This window comes from Dipodomys ordii, unplaced genomic scaffold, assembly GCF_000151885.1.
Source record: "Dipodomys ordii isolate 6190 unplaced genomic scaffold, Dord_2.0 Scaffold39, whole genome shotgun sequence".
NCBI classification, from domain to species: domain Eukaryota; kingdom Metazoa; phylum Chordata; class Mammalia; order Rodentia; family Heteromyidae; genus Dipodomys; species Dipodomys ordii.
In genome coordinates this window covers 9,321,687-9,338,917 of record NW_012267255.1, presented here as the reverse complement: position 1 = coordinate 9,338,917, position 17,231 = coordinate 9,321,687, and the positions used below count along the sequence as shown (strand labels likewise).

Here is a 17,231-nt window from a genome sequence, read left to right as displayed (position 1 = left end):
TTGGGCCAGCTCTGAGAATTCTGGTCACACTTGTCCTTCAATCACACCCGGAGTCCTGTTACCTAGCTCCCTGGTGGTCTAGTGGCTAGGATTCGGCGCTTTCACCGCCGCGGCCCGGGTTCGATTCCCGGTCAGGGAAGTTCCCTTTTTGCAAGTGCCATCTCCATATCTACCAAGCATCTTCCTCACTTCCACAGACCGGTGAATCCAGAACATTAAACACACTGGGATCATAAAGCCGGTAATGGGGCGCTGTGGGATGCGCCTTTGCTCCCCCCCTCCCCCCTTTGGTGGTGGTGGTGGAAGGCGCTCACTGGCGTTTTGTCTGCACCTCCAATACTCCAGCCATCATTGCTCGACTGTTTCTTCCCTGACATCGCTTGAGTGGTGGCTCTTTTTGAAAACAAAATGGGAACCACCCAAGAAAGAGGTGCTGACCGACGGTTTGCTCCCCCTCCACCGGCCACGGGAGGGCGCTCCACCGCGACTCCCCCAGCTCTTCCCACGCTGAGGGAGCGAAGAATTCCTGGACCCCCTCCCCCAGCCCCAGGTCCTTCCACCGTCCCCGGAGGCTCCTTGCCCCGCTTAAAGCAGTCACGGTGCTGTCCTCGGCCTTGCTTTTCCCCTTGGGCCTTCGGTGACCATCTAGGGGAGGCAGGAGAGACACTGGGGAGCGGGGACCGAGCTCTCCCCGCGTCTGGATGTAAGATGTGTTGGACAGGCCCGTGCACAGGGAGCCTCTCTTCCTCGCCCGCCCGGGGAAGCACGGCAGCAGTGGCAGGGCATCCGCGCCGGCTCGCGGGACTCCGCGGGAAGGACGAGGGCGGCTGCAGGATAGGTGAAGGCCGCAGCGGGGCCGTGGCGCGCCGTGATCGTATAGTGGTTAGTACTCTGCGTTGTGGCCGCAGCAACCTCGGTTCGAATCCGAGTCACGGCAGTCTGGGCTGGTTCTCCGGCTCTGCCCCTTTTGCTCCCGCGAGCACCCAGCGTGGAGCCGATCGCGCCACCCCTCGCATTTCCGCCCCGGCCGGGGTCACGGGATCCCTTCTCCACCGTCGTGGGTGCCGACCCATGCGCAACCTCAGTTCTTCTTTGAGCCTTCCACGCCCGGATTCAGAAAGAGCATTTAAGGATTAAAGCTGCTCGCGACCTCTCGGCGGCCTAAGGCGGCTCCTCTGCCCGCCCGCGTGGTCCCGGCGGCCTGCAGTTGCGCTCGGCCCGCCCGGGCCCGGGGTGTCATGCTGGAGAGGCAGCAGGGGGTCCAGGACCACACCCAGGATAAATCCAGCTGGGACCCTGCTGGGTCCACCCCGGGACCATGCTGGGACCCAAAGGGAGAAAAGGCAGGAGGGAGCGAGGGTGGGCGGTCCCTTCTTGGTCCCCCAAAGGGCGCACAAAAGGGCTCGCTGGACCCCCAGGCAGAAAGCGAAGGACACTACCCGTGACGTCACACAGAGGGCGTGCCCTATGCAAATGAGGCTGCCGCACGGGGAAGGTGGGGGGGCTGCAGTCGGACACCTGTAGCACCCACTCGTGGATTTCCAGTGCAGTAGGAGAGCGCGCAGGAGCATGGCTTGGAGCAGAAGGTGACAGCCGCTCCAAAGGGCTTGGCAAGGTCCGGGAATGGAGACGAAGGCTGATGACCATGTGTATACAGTGCAAAGCATGAGAGGTTTAGACCGAGTGGGTGGGCAGCTTCTCATACTTACCTGGCAGAGGAAACACCATGATCACGCAGGTGGTTTTCCCAGGGCGAGGCGCGTCCATTGCACTTGGGGCGCGCTGACTCCTGCGATTTCTCCACATAGGGGAAACTCGACTGCGTAATTTGTGGTAGTGGGGGACTGCGTGCGCGCTCTCCCCTGATCATGTGGTCTAATGTTAGGACTTTCTGTTGTTTTGGAGGGGTTGTTAGTTAACGAGTTGATAAACTCAATCTAGTACGAAATATTTTGTTCTGCTTTTTTTTTTCGGTTTTCGAGTTTTCGCGAGTTATTACTGCAATCCTGGCATTCCAGCTTGACAGGATTGGTTTCAAAAGTTTTTAGGGGACGTGGTTCTCTCCAAAAATGATTGGACGTAGATGAGCTCTCCGCTCCTCCCGCCGCAGCACCCTTATCTGCATAGGGCACGCCCTCTGTGTGACGCCACAGACGGTGTTTTACTACCCGCGTTCCCAAAAACTACACATTGGACGTGAATTTAGAGACCGAGGCCCCGGCTTCCTCTAGGGCAGCACAAGGCAACCTGCGTTTCCTGAACGTGGAACGGGCGGCCGTGTGGGATGGCGCAAAATAAATAGGGAAAAAGGGGCCTGGTGATAGCGTTTTTTGGTGTTATTGTAAAGGTTACAGCCAGGTTGAGTACGTTTCCTTTGGGGCAGTGTCACCCCTTCCCCTGCTGTCTCCCAGTTTTTCCCTGCCGTTCAACAGTGTGCAGTGAGTACCAGTGCTGCATCTGATCAACCTGTAGCCCCTCCATTCCTGCTCCTCCCCTTGCCCTCCCAAAGCTGGTGACATTTTTGCTTTGTCCTGAGGGCCCTTTTCTTCACTGCTCAAACGACTGCTTTTTCCTATCTCTGCTCTTCTCTTCCCCCTCTGGTCTCTCCTCTCGCGTTCCTCCTCCAGCCCCCGTCCTCCCTCTCCCCCCCCCCCACTCCTGCTTTCTGGCTTCCCTGCGCCCAGAACCATCTGTGGCGGAGGACGGGGCGCCGTGCGGCGCGGGACCTCACTTGGGTGCTAGGGATCCCTGGGGGCTTTGACGGGATTCGAACGACTCCCAGAATGCAAGGCCCGGTGGCTCCCTGGACAAACAGTTGAGCTCCCGCATCCCGCGTTCGGGAGGCGGAGTGGGGACCTCGGAGTGGGGACCTCGGGCGATCGCCCCGCTTGGAGAGGCGGAGAAGCCGTGGATGTGTGTGTCCGCCGCCCGAGTCCCCCGGCGGACTGTCCCCGCCGCGTCTCACCTTCGCACGTGCCCAGTGACGTGACCCTTGGCCTGGATGTCTCCTCCTGTGTTGGTTTTGACATTTATTTATTGAACATTTATAACCTTTGTTTACCCGCTTGCAAGAGGGCGAGAGATGGTTTGTGAGGTGTAGAAGTGTTCTGCAGAGGTATCCGGCGGGTCTCTGTGGCGCAATCGGTTAGCGCGTTCGGCTGTTAACCGGAAGGCTGGTGGTTCAAGCCCACCCAGGGACGCTGCTATGGTGTCTTTTATTTCATTGGAACCCTTTGTCTCTGATTTATCTGCTACTGGGTGTAACCTTCATAGGAAACCACCTTAAATGAAAAGACGTGCTTCCCCAGAGCCCGATCCTTGTTCAGTCTGTCTCCCCCCACCCCCCCCAACCCCTCCTCCCACCAATAACAACTCCATAATGGATGGTGAGAAGTGATGGGTTCTTACGGAAGGATCCACAGAGAAAGGAGAGGCTGAGGACATTGCGAGCCAAAACGCCCTCAGCGACAGTGAGGAATGGTCACCGGTCATCTGAATCTTGTTTTGTGTGTGTGTGTGTTTTTAACCTTTCAGGAGTTGGACAAAGGGGTTTCAATGCAACGTGTCTGTGGTCCAATGAATCTTGATCATATCACCCCTTACATCATTCTCCCCATCTTTTCCAGTCCCATCCATACCCTCAAATTAGGTACTAGTATCTTTATGTATGTCTGTTGAATGTACAGGCCGTATTTGCCCACCTTTGCTCTATTCATCAGCCGCTCTTCCTTTTGTCCCCTTCCCCCCAAAAGCATGTTTGACCTTCATGGTATTCATTTGTTAAGCCGTTCATTCGTTATATAGAGGAGTTACATGTATGCTTTCATAGATGTTGATACTATAGATGTAACTTTCACATATGGAAGAGAACACCTGTTGTCTCTCAGCCTGCCTTATTTTACTCAGCATACTTTTTTCTAGGTCCATCCATTTCCCTGCAAATGGCATAGTTTAATTTCCAGTAGAGAAAATTCTATTTTTCTGATACTTTTGTAAGCCAACTTTTGCAGCAAACTTGTGTTCATGACACAAGAGGCGGCACTGACGCGTGGTGACATTCACAGACCTCGGGAAAAAGAGCTGTGGCGGGCTAAAGAGAATCGGTATCTTCCCTGGGCCCTGGGGGCTGACAGGCAAATCCTGACAAGAGTATTTTCATTATTGCCTTTGTGTGTGTGTGTGTGTGCGCGCGCGCGCCAACATTGATGTAGTTACTTCTTTCGAAATGATTGTGAAGTTATGATTATATCATTTTTTTGTATAAATTACAGATCATGGGCAGATCACTCTGGTCACCCCTTTGCCAGGTGTAGAGAGATGAGTGACAGGCTGTGAGCCGGTGGCGAGTCAACACTGCTGTCTTGGGCGTGGACTCTGCTAGCTCATCTTCCTCATGCGCAGGGCCAAAGCGCGCTGGCGCAGGCCGGGGAGGCTGCAGGTGTGTTCCCCAGCAGAGCAGGGGAGCGGCAGGAGCGGCCCAGGCTGCCAGGATCCCGCCCCCTTTCACAAGCCTGAGAACCTCGGTGACACTTGTCCTCCAAACAGAAGATATAGGCCTCCTGCAAGTTCCCTGGTGGTCTAGTGGTTAGGATTCGGCGCTCTCACCGCCGCGGCCCGGGTTCGATTCCCGGTCAGGGAAATTTTCTTTTGCAACTCAATCCCAATAAGGATGGTAAAGGTTCGGCAAGGTGATGAGATGAAAAAGAAAACTAAATGCTGTCAAGTGAACAACAGTCAAAGGAGATGCATACAGTCAGGGCCACGAAGGACACACAGAAAAGCAACTTTTTAAGTTGCAGTATGAAGGAGAAATGGTGCTCCAGGAATGTGCTTCTGGGCCCGCAGAATCACACGAGGTCCACGGGTGTGTGTGTAAAAATTATTTAATATGAAGTGGGTGTGGAAACTGCCAGCTAAAGAGTACAATCATCGCGTGCGGGAGGCGCGGGGACCGCAGGGATCGGGAACGCGCCGGATCTGGCTTTCCGTCTCGGGTCTTGGGTTTCCGGGCCCGCGACGCAGGCGATGTTGGGAGGAGGCACGGACCCGGCGCCGGGGGCGCACGCGGCCTCCGCTCCGCAGCGCCCCGCCGTAACCCCGGGTCCGCCGAGGCGCGCGCACAGGGAGCCGGAAGCGCGCTCTTCCCCGCCAGCCGGAGGAGCTGCGGCGGCAGCAGAGCGTCCGCACCGGCTCGCGGGACGCTGCGGGAAAGACGAGGGCAGCGGCGGGGCAGACCAGACCACAGTGGGGCCGGTGGCGCGCCGTGATCGTATAGTGGTGAGTACTCTGCGTTGTGGCCGCAGCAACCTCGGTTCGAATCCGAGTCACGGCAGTCCGGCCAGGTTCCCCGGCTCCGCCCCTTTTGCTCCTACGTGCATCCAGCGTGGAGCTGTCCGGGCCGACCCACGCCGTCCCGGGGCGAGGCTCCACGCATGACTTTTCGGAAGTTCGCTGGGGATAAGGGTCTCGCGGGCTCTGCTCCCCGGGCTGGCTCCGAACCTCATCCTTGTTTTCAGGAGTCAGATGGGGAAGGGTGGGCGTCCAGGCGGGTGGGTTGACGCGGCTCACTGGAGTGACAGCGCCCCGCTTCGCTCCGGCCTCGCCCCGCCCTGCGCTCCGTCCGCCCTGCTTCCCGCCGCCGGGGTCCCGGGCCCCCCGCCGCCGCTGCTCGGAGGCCCGGGGCGCAGCGCGCTCCCCCCGACCTGCGGGCAGCTCCGCAGCACGAGGGAATCCCACGAAGGGCCGGATTTGAACCGTCGACGGCCGAGCCCTCGCGCCTGTAGTTCGCGTTCCCCAACAGATGCCGGAGTGACAGCGCAGTGTCGGGTTCGAGACCCTCTGGCCCTGGGACCGGGCGGCGGCCACCCCCTCCCCCAAATCCCGGCCGCACCCCCAAGCGGCAAAAGCACCGGGAAAATCCGCGAAGTCACCGAGGCGAGCCAGCCCCGCCGCCCCCCCCATTCCGTCCTACCCCCCTCCATCCCGCAGACCAAAACCGACGGGAGGCCGCTCCAGGGAGCAGGGAAAACAGCATCTTGCTGAAACTAAACAGAAAGGTCCCACCGAGATTTGAACTCGGATCGCTGGATTCAGAGTCCAGAGTGCTCACCATTACACCATGGAACCCTCGAGTGTCGCTTGGGTTCAGAGGATGAGGAGAGGGCTGTGGTACTTGCCTTCGGCTTTTTCCACTGATTCATGTCAAGTGTTACATTTGCACCCAGAAAAAGAAAAGGCTTCCACTCTGTCTCTGGGCCCAAAAAGACTTCAGGCCTCCACCATAAGCGTCCTACTCTGCCTCTGATCAACAACGTGCTTTCCAGGAGTTTCTCTGTCCCTCCTGCTTTCCCTCCCATCCTCCCCACAGGACGTGGGACTCCTGAGTTCCCCGGCTGCACAGCTCTTTGGGGGCTCCCCACAGTACTGTAGAAAGGGGTGTCAGCCATGGAAAGGATCAGGATGAAGGAGAGCTGTCACTTTCCCCTCCTCCCCCCATACATACATACATACAAGTGTGTGGCTCTCTTCCATTTTTCTTAGTACAAATGCCCACGTGTTGAATGAACATGAAAAGCAACCCACCATTTGGGTTTATTATCACTCATATAGACCACTCTCACCTGCTGAGACTCAGAATCCACCTTGATGAACAGACAAGACCAAGAAGCGGGGTTCTAACACTTACACGGTTTTAGACCAGGGAGCCAAGCCTAGCTTATGCAGTCTTATCCAAAGCCGTGCATGTTTTTCACAAATATGAACCAAGGGTGGGGGTCCTAAGATCACTCACTCACTCACCAAATGGAGTGTGTGTTCAATGTTCAATATTAACCTATACAAAATACCAGGGCACACATTCAATAGATGAAAGTCAGCATTGGCCACTTGTGTGGCATGGTGACACACACCTGTAATTCCAGCACTTGAGAGACTGAGGCAGGAGGGTAAGCCCACCACAGTAGTACTTTTTAACTGCCATAGCCTTGTTTTCTTGGACCCTGGGTGGGCAGGCAGGGTGAAGGAAATCGTGTTCCTTAGTTCAGGACACACGAGGCTGGCTGTTCAGAAGAGACTCGAATTGTCACCCACACATTTGCCCAGACCCTTCCTCTGTCAGGAAGGAACATATGGCCTGAGTAGTTGTCCCTGATCTATCCCCACATCCTCTGAGTACATCAACAAAGGATGGCCCCTTCTACATAGATGATGCTGCGGGGAATCGGGGAGCTTAAAGGACGCTTTTTAAAGTATGAGTTGATTTAATTAAATTCAGTTCTACCCATTTCCTAATTGAAAACTGGGTATTGGTGCACTTCCATCTGTATGACTGAAGTCACTGTTAGCAAGTGTCTCTGCAGGTGTCCTGTGCTGCTATACAGCGGATGACAATGTTTAATTTTGTTATGGATAAGTGATCTGGTACTGGGCCTTGAATTTAGGAACTGTGTGCTGTCCCTGAGCCCCACCCCCAAGGTTGGCACTCTATCACTTGAGCCACAGCTCCAATTCTGGGTTTTTGCTGGTTAATTGGAGATGAGTCTCATGGACTTTCTTGCTCGAGCTGGCTTTGAACCATGATCATCAGAGCTCAAGCTCCTGAGCAACTAGTATTACAGGTGTGAACCTCAGTGCCGGTAAGCCCACAGGATGATTGACAGGTCTCAGCCTTGTCACTTGAGGGAGTGGGTGTGGCTGGGAAGGTTGGGGGGGAGATGATGGAAGGGGTGACACTGATCAAGATACAATATGCTTATGAACTCCTTAAAGATCATTAAAAAATATATATCTGATGAGCGGATAACTCCTCTGTACAGCACCTTAATAACAACAGCCGCATATTTTGAAACTCGATTTCTGAACCCAGATCACGGTCTGACTCCATGCTTGCCTTGAGGTGGCAACGCCACGTTTTCCGGTTGAACAGGCCGACCTCCACTCCTTGCCCCTTTCCTTCTGCCCTGCCCGCGCTGCGGCTCGGTTTGCGGCGTCCGGGCTCAGAGGCGCAGACCGGAAACGGAGAGAAAAGAACGGCCGCTGCACACAGATTCTGGCAGGAGCCCAAGCTGTTGACATCGGGGCGCAAACACCGACTGCGGCGGGAGGGACAAGTGGGGACCAGAAGGAGCCGCCACGGACCTGCGCGGCGCGGGGCGCAGGCCTCGGTCCGGTGAATGCGCGGGGCACCCCGGCCTCTCCCAGCCTCTCCTGGGGACGTGCGGAGCGGCCAGAGGGACCCCGGACCCCCCACAGCTCTCTGCAAGTCTCTGTGGCACAATTGGTTAGCGCGTTCAGCTGTTCATGATGGCAGGATAATCGGTCCTGGTTTGCTCCCCATAAACCTGGAGTGGCATTGTATTGCATTACAGGCCCAGCCCTCTCTGCTCTAACCAGACCAACACAAGGACCTGCAATATAAGCAGTTTATCTCAAATGGGAGGGGAGAATCATTTCTCACTTTGTACATGAACTCCAAGGTGAGTTTGAAATGAGCTTGGTTTTGTTTTCTTTTATGACAAAAGGATGCCACAGAGAAAAATCTTCGAAGTTGGTCATTTCTGTTGTGCAGAGAAGTGGAACAGAGAAAAATCTGCAGATAAAGTTGGTCATTTCTGTTGTGCAGAGAAGTGGAAGTCGGTTGGGACAGGGCAGAGTTTGTGCCACGCTCTCATCTGAGTGGATTCTTTTTGTTTGTTTGTTTGTTTGTTTTTGGGTCCAGTCGTGGGGCCTGAACTCTGGGCCTGGGCACTGTCCCTCAGCTCTTCAGCTCAAGGCTAGCGCTCTACCACTTGAGCCACAGCGCCACTTCCGACCTTTTTCTTTTCTTTTTGCTTATGTGGTGCTGAGGAATCTAACCCAGGGCCTCAGGCATGCAAGGCAAGCACTCTACCACTGAGCCACCTTCCCAGGCTCCCCCCCGCCCCCCCCCCCCGTGGATTCTTGCACAGAAGCAGAGCCAAATTAATCACAGCCCACTGTCTGCCAATGCTGCCAAAGTCTCTTCAGTACCCCCCCCATATACACACCCCTTCTCTCTGTGTCTCTGGTGTAACTGGGTTATTGCTGCCCTCCTGTCTTAGCTTTGAGGGAAGAAAAACAGAGGTGGTAGTGGACACACAGATTTCTGTTGCCCATTTTGGCTAAAACTACCAAAGTATTTTAAAAGTCCTCTACTAATTGTAATTATCGTATGTTAATCAATCATATGCTAATCAATCATTCTATCCAGAAAGGACAGGGAAGACACACCTGTTTGACAGCCTCCTGCCAAAGCTGTGATCCAAATGGATGAAAATCCCGATGATTCTGTTCTTTGCCTTCCTTTCCTTTTTTTGTCCTCCTTCATGAATCTTAGTTTGGCTTTTATAGTATTTGGCGAAAACCTTCTGTTTGTGTGTTCGGTCTTGTACCATGGTAACTGAGCATGCCAAAAACTGTCTTTACAGCAAAAGTTGCCATGTCTGTCTCTAAAACTTACCCCCCCCAAAAAAAATCCATCTGAGACACATAAGGAGAAACTGAATGTTAACACACTTTTCTGACATCTAAAAGCTATCCCCGAGGGGACTTACTCCTTTTCCTGGCAGCTCCATTCTTTTTAATTTTCTTCTAGAAGGGAATCCCCATGCATTTATTTCCTTGTGGGCTCTGCCTCTGGGCCCAGAGCATGGCAGGAGAGGGGAGAGGCGTGGCAGGGCCTTGATAGAAACCAGCCCTAGCCAGCCAGGGTGGATCCATCCCTACCTGTCACATAGTTGAAAATCCCCATCACACTTGTTCTCCAGTCATACCCCAATACCTGTCACCTTCTTCCCTGGTGGTCTAGTGGCTAGGATTTGGTGCTTTCACCGCCATGGCCTGGGTTTGATTCCCGGCTGGGAGAGACCTTTTACAACATAGTTGATATGCTTCCTCATTTCTACTCACCAGAAAGTGCAGAGCCTTCTTACACACAAATCACAATATTGGCTGTGGGATGCCCCCTTGCTCCACCAATCTGGGAGAGTTAACTGCTGTTTCATCTGTACCACCAAGATTGGAAATCGCTACCCCTCCAGCTGTTTTCCCCTGACCCCATCTGTGCAGTGGCTCTTTTAAAAACAAGTGGAAAGGAAAACAAATAGGACCCTCCCTCCCCCCAAGATGCTGATAGAGTAAGATGCTTGCTTCCCCTCCATTGGCCACTGGAAGCTCGAACTCATTTCTTCCTCACTCCCCAAGGCCAGTTTTTGCTGGATCCAGCATACCTGACAGTATATTTCTTTGAATATATTAAAAACACCATTCCAAAGACCACTAGCTTTAATCGCTTCTGTGGGCAAACTGGCAAGTGATTTCGTTGTGCAGGCCTGTGATTTAGATGTTACTTTCTATGCAAATGAAACAGCGATGAGGATCCATCTAACTCCAATCACCATGTCACAAATGAAGAATACAAACACATGCTGGCAAGGGGCATAGGTAGGGAAGGGGTCACCAGACCCAGGTGAGGCATAGTAAAGTTTTCCTTTAAATGTAGGCATTCTTCACTTAGGGTCCTTCGTTTGCAGAATAAGGATTTCTGGACAAGACACAATGGTAAGAAAACGTGGCAGAGCTTTATTGAGTAGGCAAGCAGGCAGGCAGACAAGCATGCAGATGGACAGAAGGGCAGGGGTGTACTCTTACCATGTGGGTATTCTCACCATGTGGGTGTTCTCACAATGTGGGTGTTGGTGCTCTGTGTGGATGTTCTCACAATGTGGGTGTTCATAGTGTGGGTGCTCTCACTGTGTGGGTGCTCTCATTGTGTGAGAAGGAGATAGACACACAGCTCTTCCTCTCCTCAGGGTATTTACAAGGTAAAGGCAGGGGGTCTGACTTCAAGCTTGTATCTTTGCTCTAATGGTTCCTGGTGCTAATTTCTGAGTTTCTGGGTGTTTGGGGGTATATTTCCAGGTAAGAAGGCATCCTGCCATAAAACAGATCCTTACCATTGAAATAAAGAAGCTGCAAGTTTTGGGGAAGCATTTTTTTTCTCAGAAAGGTATACATCCTGCCAAGCAAGTGTTATTTCTTGGGGTTAGGAACACACCCCTCAGGAAGGGATGCATCCTGTGGTCTGTCTTTGACACAAAGATTGCACCTCTATGTTTCTACATACCATATTTCTGAGTTGCCTTCAGCAGGCCTCAGTTTCTTGTTTCAGAAGGACTGGTGAGAAAGTAAATAGTGCAATCACTATGGAAATCAGTATGGAGGATCCTAAACTATAAAACTGATTTACGACCCAGACATAACTCCAAACTATTTCAAGACAGGATACAAAACAGTAGCTTAACTATGGAAAGAGCCCACCTGCAGAGGGTAGGGAAATGGAAAAGGGAGCAGTGGGTGGATACAGTTGTCATACTCAATGTCTCTGTGTGAAATGGAAGTGGGAAATGTGGTTGATAGGGAGGGTAAGGAAGACAATGGTGGAAGGAATGAGTCTGAGCAAGACACATTGTCCACATAAAAGGAAAAGTTAAGCTGGGTGCTGGTGGCTCATACCTGTAACCCTAACTACCCAGGAGGAGGCTGAGATTGGCGGATGGTAGTTCAAAGCCAGCTCAGGCAGGAAAGTCCACACGACTGTTACCTCCAATAAGCTATCAGAAAAAAGCCAGAAGTAGCACTGTGGCTCAAGTAGTAGACTGCTAGCCTTGAGCAAAAGAAGTTCAGGGACAGAGTCTAGGCTGAGTTCAAGCCCCAGGATGGGCAAAATAAATAAATAAGTTAAATGTGAACCCTTTGTACAACCATTTGAGAATTAGAAAAAAAAATTTTTTTTGCCAGTCCTGGGGCTTGAACTCAGGGCCTGGGCACTGTCCCTGAATTTCCTTTGCTCAAGACTAACACTCTACCACTTGAAACACCATACCACTTCTGGCCTTTTCTGTGTATGTGATACTGAGGTATCAAACCCAGGGCTTCAGGCATGCTAGGCAAGCACTCTACCACTAAGCCACATTCTCAGCCCTAAACATTAGAAAATATTGAGTAAATAAACATTGCTTTGTTCATACTCATCTCTCCGTTTTTTTTTCTTAGAAACTCTTACGGTGCTGCTTCAACACTGGTCATGTCCTCATTGTGCGCAGCAGTTAGTGTTAGATCAAATCACCCTGGAATCATCTCTCCATCTGAAAATTTGACTGGTAAGCTGCAAAAAAAGGAAAAGAAAAAGAAGAAAGGGAAGGATGGAGGGGAAGTAGATGGATCGAAAGGAAGAAAGAAATAACACATTTCAAAAAGAGGATGGAGAACAAAAAAGAATGTTCCATAACAGAGTTGATGTTTACTGTGCTGGAATAAAAATAAATACATAATGTAACTTCACAGAAACGGAATTAGGAACCCGAGGCAGCTTTTCTAATCCTACACCTTCTATCCATTAAACTCCATCGTTTGAAAACCTGGGTCCAGAGCCAAACCCAGGATGAATCCTGCTGGGACCAAGCTGGGTTTACCTTGGAACCATAGACCCGCCACCGACTCCACCCGATGGGGAGAGGCCGGAGGGAGGGTGGACTGTTACTTAGTGGACCCCCCACCCCCACACACACCTTAAAGTGCGCGCAGGTGGGCGGAGGAGAGGGCAGGTACTGAGCAGTACGTCGGGAGGGACAGGAACCTTCTGTGACGTCACACAGAAGGCGTGGCCTGCAGATGAGGCAACCCAGGGGCTGCTGGTCCAAGCCCTATCGCACCCACTCGTGGATTTCCGGTGTGGGGGAGAGAGCGGGAGAGCGTGGCTGGGAACGGAGGGTGGAAGCTTCTCGGAAAAGCTGGGAGAGCCTGGGAATGGGTTGAAGGCCGGTGACCATGTGTGTACAGTGTAAAGCACGTGAGGTTTACGGGGAGTGGGAGGCCACCTTCTCATACTTACCTGGCAGGGGAAATGTCATGATCATGCAGGTGGCTTTCCCAGGGCGAGGCGTGCTCATTGCACTTGGGGCGCGCTGACCTCTGCGATTTCCTCACATGGAGGAAACTCGGCTGCATAATTTTTGAGAGTGGGGGACTGCGTGCGCGCTCTCCCCTGGCAAAAGGCGAATAATAGAGCTCATGGGTTAGGTTTATTTGCGTGCTGTTTATCCTACCGTTTTATAGGTTGTTTATTTTAGCTGCGGCTTTTTCTGTGGTGTCCTTAACGGCTAGTCCGCTCTTATATTGGCAGAGCTGGTTTTTATGCAAACTACACCCAAGTTAGGTATCCCGTATGTGGTGTTTACCCCTAGCTGTGCAACTTCTTTCGAGACAACATGCATGCTTACAAGCTCATGCTTGGCGGTGGGCTGGGACCCATTCATCGGCTGCAGCGGTTTCAACAAAGACAGCGGAGTAAAATCCCAATGGGTGCAACAAGGCACAAGCGCCCCACACCGAATCCAGGACGCAGTCGCCGGCGGGCAACCCCCGTGGTTACCCTTTTTGCAGTTGACAAATCACGTCCCCAGAAGATGCCAGGACAGCAGACACTGCACTGGAGAAGATGCGGGAACCGCGAAGGACTTGCGGTGCCAGGCAAGGCAGTCAAGATGGGAATGACCCGGGGGGGAGAGAGAGATGTGGGGCTCCAGAGCCCTCTCTGCCCTCGCTGCTTCCCTTCGTGCCCCCAAAGCGAGGATATGGACAAGCCCAGAAGCAAGATAAAATGGCATTTCCTCAAATCAAACAGGAAGGTCCTGAGATTTGAACTCGAACCGCTTGATTTGGAGTCCAGAGTGCTCACCATTACACCATGGAACCACGGGAATAGCTGAGGGAGGATTAGAAGCCCGTATGGATGTGTGTGCGAGTTTCAACCCGTACACCCACGGCATCGGATTTGCATCCGGGGATTTGGGAGAGCGTCCACCCTGCCCTCAGAGTCAGGGAGAGAATCCTGCTTTTATACCTTCCCCAGACAACCGAGGTATCGGTTCGTGCCGGCACGACGCAGCACAGGGAGCAGCCACCCCCTCCCCCCGCCCTCCTTTATCATTGTTGCCGTGCAAGCGTCTGGGACCTTTCGCCGATCCTCCTTTTAGAGCAAGGGGTCAAAGGCTTCTCTTTCCCCCACTGTTCCCCTCACTTGGCTAGGCTGTGCCACCGCGCAAAGCTCCCAGGATTGCGCCTACCACGCCGCTCAGGCCCCGCAGCTCTTCTCCCTCGAGGCGTCTGTGCGCTTTGGAAGCCCGACGTTCCCCTCTCCGCTCTCCCCATCCCTCCTGCTCCAGGATCCGCTGCACCCCGGCCTCACTGAAGCGCGGGGACCTTCTGCAACCGGGTTCCCCGTGGCCTTCGATTTCCCCCTTCAACAAAGCTCTCTGATCTCTTGAAAGTGCGAAGGGCGAGGCCGGATGGAGCCCCGTCCTCTTTGGCGCCCTCAAAAACCCTACCAGGATCTGGGAGAAAAGACGGAGACGCTTCGTCCAGAGCTTTTCCCCAAGCATCCACCGAGCCAATCCCGACCGCCGGGACCACAGTCCGAGTCTCGAGACGATGGCGAGGGGGTGGCGGAGCCGGTAGGGTGGGAGCCCCAGATTGCCTGGGTGAAGGAGAAGCAGGGACTAGCGGAGCCCGCGGCGTCTCCACCGCGCCAGCTTCCGAAGTGGCCCCGGCAGGGCGCAGGCCTCAGTCCGCGCTCGGCGCTTCCGAATCCCCGTGGCTGGTGAACGCACGGCGCACCCCAGGCTCCCCGGCCTCTCACGGGGCCGTGCAGCGCGCCCCAGGTCCCCAGACCGGTCAGGGCTCTGGAAACCGCGTCCGCCTGGGCTTGGTCTGTGCAAATGCGAAGCAAGATTTGCCGTCTGTCTCTGTGGCGCAATCGGTTAGCGCGTTCGGCTGTTAACCGAAAGGTTGGTGGTTCGAGCCCACCCAGGGACGCCCACTCACTCTTTTACCTCTCCGTGTTCGTCCCCGTGCGCACGGCCGCGCTTCGCACGCACACTCAGGACGGCTGGCACGCACGGCTCAGGTCAGGGAAACACGGGCAGAGCGGCACAGCCGGGGCGGGGCTGCAGTGCCGGCGTTGGGGGAGAGGGGTTCGCAGCCCCATGGAGGCCGCAACCAGCCCGGCCGGGCCCCGCCTCCTTTCCGACTTCAAGGAGCCAGGCATAGCCCTACATGGAAAGGCATCCGTCAGGATTAGGATGAGTTCCCTGGTGGTCTAGTGGCTAGGATTCGGCGCTTTCACCGCCGCGGCCCGGGTTCGATTCCCGGTCAGGGAAGTCCTTTTACAACACACTCAGCTCCTTCCACACTGCACTTGGCAATACACAGTCCAATCCGGTCCTTGGTGGAAATGACAATTCTCCACCTAAAATGCAAGGTCCCACCGAGATTTGAACTCGGATCGCTGGATTCAGAGTCCAGAGTGCTCACCATTACACCATGGAACCTACAGAGGTTGTCCATCAAGGTCGTACCCATCTGTGCGCCCCACGTGGCTGTCTGTCGGCGAAAGAGAAATTCATCCGGGACAAGCATTGCATCCGCGTCTCGAAAACCGAGGGGCTTCCCCACCGACTTCAAGGCCGGGAGAGAATCTTCTGCTGCCCCCATCGTGTCTGCTGGGCCTTGGGTGCTGAGGCGACTCCGCTGCGGACGGCGAGCGCAGCTGCTCCCACGCCGGCCAGGAGCCGCGATCGCCCGCGGGAGGCGCGGTTCCCGGGTTCCCCGATGACCGCTGACGTGTGAGGGGTCAGCCTGGATGTCAGCCTAGGGGACACCCGGAGGGGTGACCCTGGAGGTCTGAGCCTGAGGAGTCAGCCTGGGATGGTCACCCGAGGGGTCAGCCTGGGGGGTCGGCCTGACGGGTCAGGACGAGGAGACTGCCTCCTTCCCTTCGCATGCACACGCGTTCTCAGGTGCACATACACCTTGTGTGCGTGGAGGGGGGGGGCAGACAGCAGGGCAGCACAAAGCAAAGTCCCTCCCTCGGCCTCCTGGCCTCAGAGTTCCTCAACGTCTGAATTTCCAGTTACAACACACGAGGCTTCTTCCTTGGAGGCTTTGCAAATTATCGGGGCTCTGTCAGTCAACACCACACACACACACACACACACACACACACACACACACACACACACACCAAGAGCTCTCTTCCCAAACACCCTAAGCATGGCTTGTGCATAAGTCTCCGTGGCTCAGTGCAGGAAGACTTTTGCTTTGTACACGGAAGGTCAGAGGTTCGAGCCCACCCGAAAGTACTATTAGCTGCCACGCGCACCCGTCCTGTCCCGTTCATTTTTTCCCCACCACAAGTGAAAGGCCCACAGCGTCTATTCAGCGCGGCCGTCGGCCCGTCTCCGGCCCTCGTCACGCGGACAGCTGTGGCCAGGCGGGGAGCGCGGCCGTGTTCCCGGAGCGCGAGGTTGAAAGGAGAACCCGCGCGGACGGCGGGGCGCAGGCCTCCGTGCGCGCTCGCGGCTTCCGAATCTCCGCGGCTGGTGAACGCACGACACACCCCGGCCTCCCCGGCCTGTCCCGGGGCCGTGCAGCGCGCCCCGGGGTCCCCAGGCCTGGTCAAGGCCCCGGAAGTCGCGTCCACCGGGCCTTGGTCCGTGCAGATGCCAAAAGGGTCTTACCGTCTGTCTCTGTGGCGCAATCGGTTAGCGCGTTCGGCTGTTAACCGAAAGGTTGGTGGTTCGAGCCCACCCAGGGACGCCTGATTACCCTTTTAACTCTCGTGTTCGTCCCCGTGCGCATGGCCGCGCTCCGCACACTCACGGCCCACTGCAGGAAAACACGGGTAGAACAGCACCGACAGCGCAGGGCTGTGTTTTGCTTGGGCACCGGGGCTGAAAGGAAACTGCGGCCGGTGGAGGTGTGGAGGTGTACAGAGCGGCGGCAGGGAGTGCGAACCGCTGTTGCTTCCCGGAAGAGGAAAGCGCGGTTCACAGCCCCAGGGAGGCCGCCATCAGACCCGCCCGGCTGCGCATCCCTTCCTACTTCCAAGAACCCCGCAAATACCCTATACAGAAAGGCACCCTGCCACCTCAGTAGCTCCCTGGTGGTCTAGTGGCTAGGATTCGGCGCCGCCGCGGCCCGGGTTCGATTCCCGGTTAGGGAAATCCTTTTACAACACACTCAGCTCCTTCCACACTCGCACCCAGCACAAAGCCACAACCTCGTCCGCGGGACCCTGCACTGGACAGGCAGCCCCAGCCCCACCTCGGCGCCTGCCAACCGCAGCCCAAGGAAAGGGGCCCTGGGGGTGGGGCGGA

The 17,231-nt window shown here is 55.0% G+C and overlaps 10 non-coding genes across 10 annotated transcripts; 8 read left to right on the top strand and 2 right to left on the bottom strand.

Annotated features, from left to right (window-relative positions):
• Window positions 1-67: 67 nt before the first annotated feature.
• Trnae-uuc lies at window positions 68-139 on the top strand. The gene has a single exon. It is a non-coding gene; the product is annotated as a tRNA-Glu (tRNA).
• A 726-nt stretch (window positions 140-865) lies between these two features.
• On the top strand, window positions 866-937 carry Trnah-gug. Its single transcript has one exon. It is a non-coding gene; the product is annotated as a tRNA-His (tRNA).
• A 2,189-nt stretch (window positions 938-3,126) lies between these two features.
• On the top strand, window positions 3,127-3,200 carry Trnan-guu. Its single transcript has one exon. It is a non-coding gene; the product is annotated as a tRNA-Asn (tRNA).
• Window positions 3,201-4,567: 1,367 nt separating this feature from the next.
• On the top strand, window positions 4,568-4,639 carry Trnae-cuc. Its single transcript has one exon. It is a non-coding gene; the product is annotated as a tRNA-Glu (tRNA).
• A 621-nt stretch (window positions 4,640-5,260) lies between these two features.
• Window positions 5,261-5,332, top strand: Trnah-gug. Its single transcript has one exon. It is a non-coding gene; the product is annotated as a tRNA-His (tRNA).
• A 722-nt stretch (window positions 5,333-6,054) lies between these two features.
• Trnaq-cug lies at window positions 6,055-6,126 on the bottom strand. Its single transcript has one exon. It is a non-coding gene; the product is annotated as a tRNA-Gln (tRNA).
• An 8,689-nt stretch (window positions 6,127-14,815) lies between these two features.
• Trnan-guu lies at window positions 14,816-14,889 on the top strand. The gene has a single exon. It is a non-coding gene; the product is annotated as a tRNA-Asn (tRNA).
• Window positions 14,890-15,161: 272 nt separating this feature from the next.
• Window positions 15,162-15,233, top strand: Trnae-uuc. Its single transcript has one exon. It is a non-coding gene; the product is annotated as a tRNA-Glu (tRNA).
• Window positions 15,234-15,332: 99 nt separating this feature from the next.
• Trnaq-cug lies at window positions 15,333-15,404 on the bottom strand. The gene has a single exon. It is a non-coding gene; the product is annotated as a tRNA-Gln (tRNA).
• Window positions 15,405-16,597: 1,193 nt separating this feature from the next.
• Window positions 16,598-16,671, top strand: Trnan-guu. The gene has a single exon. It is a non-coding gene; the product is annotated as a tRNA-Asn (tRNA).
• The last annotated feature ends 560 nt before the right edge of the window (window positions 16,672-17,231 follow it).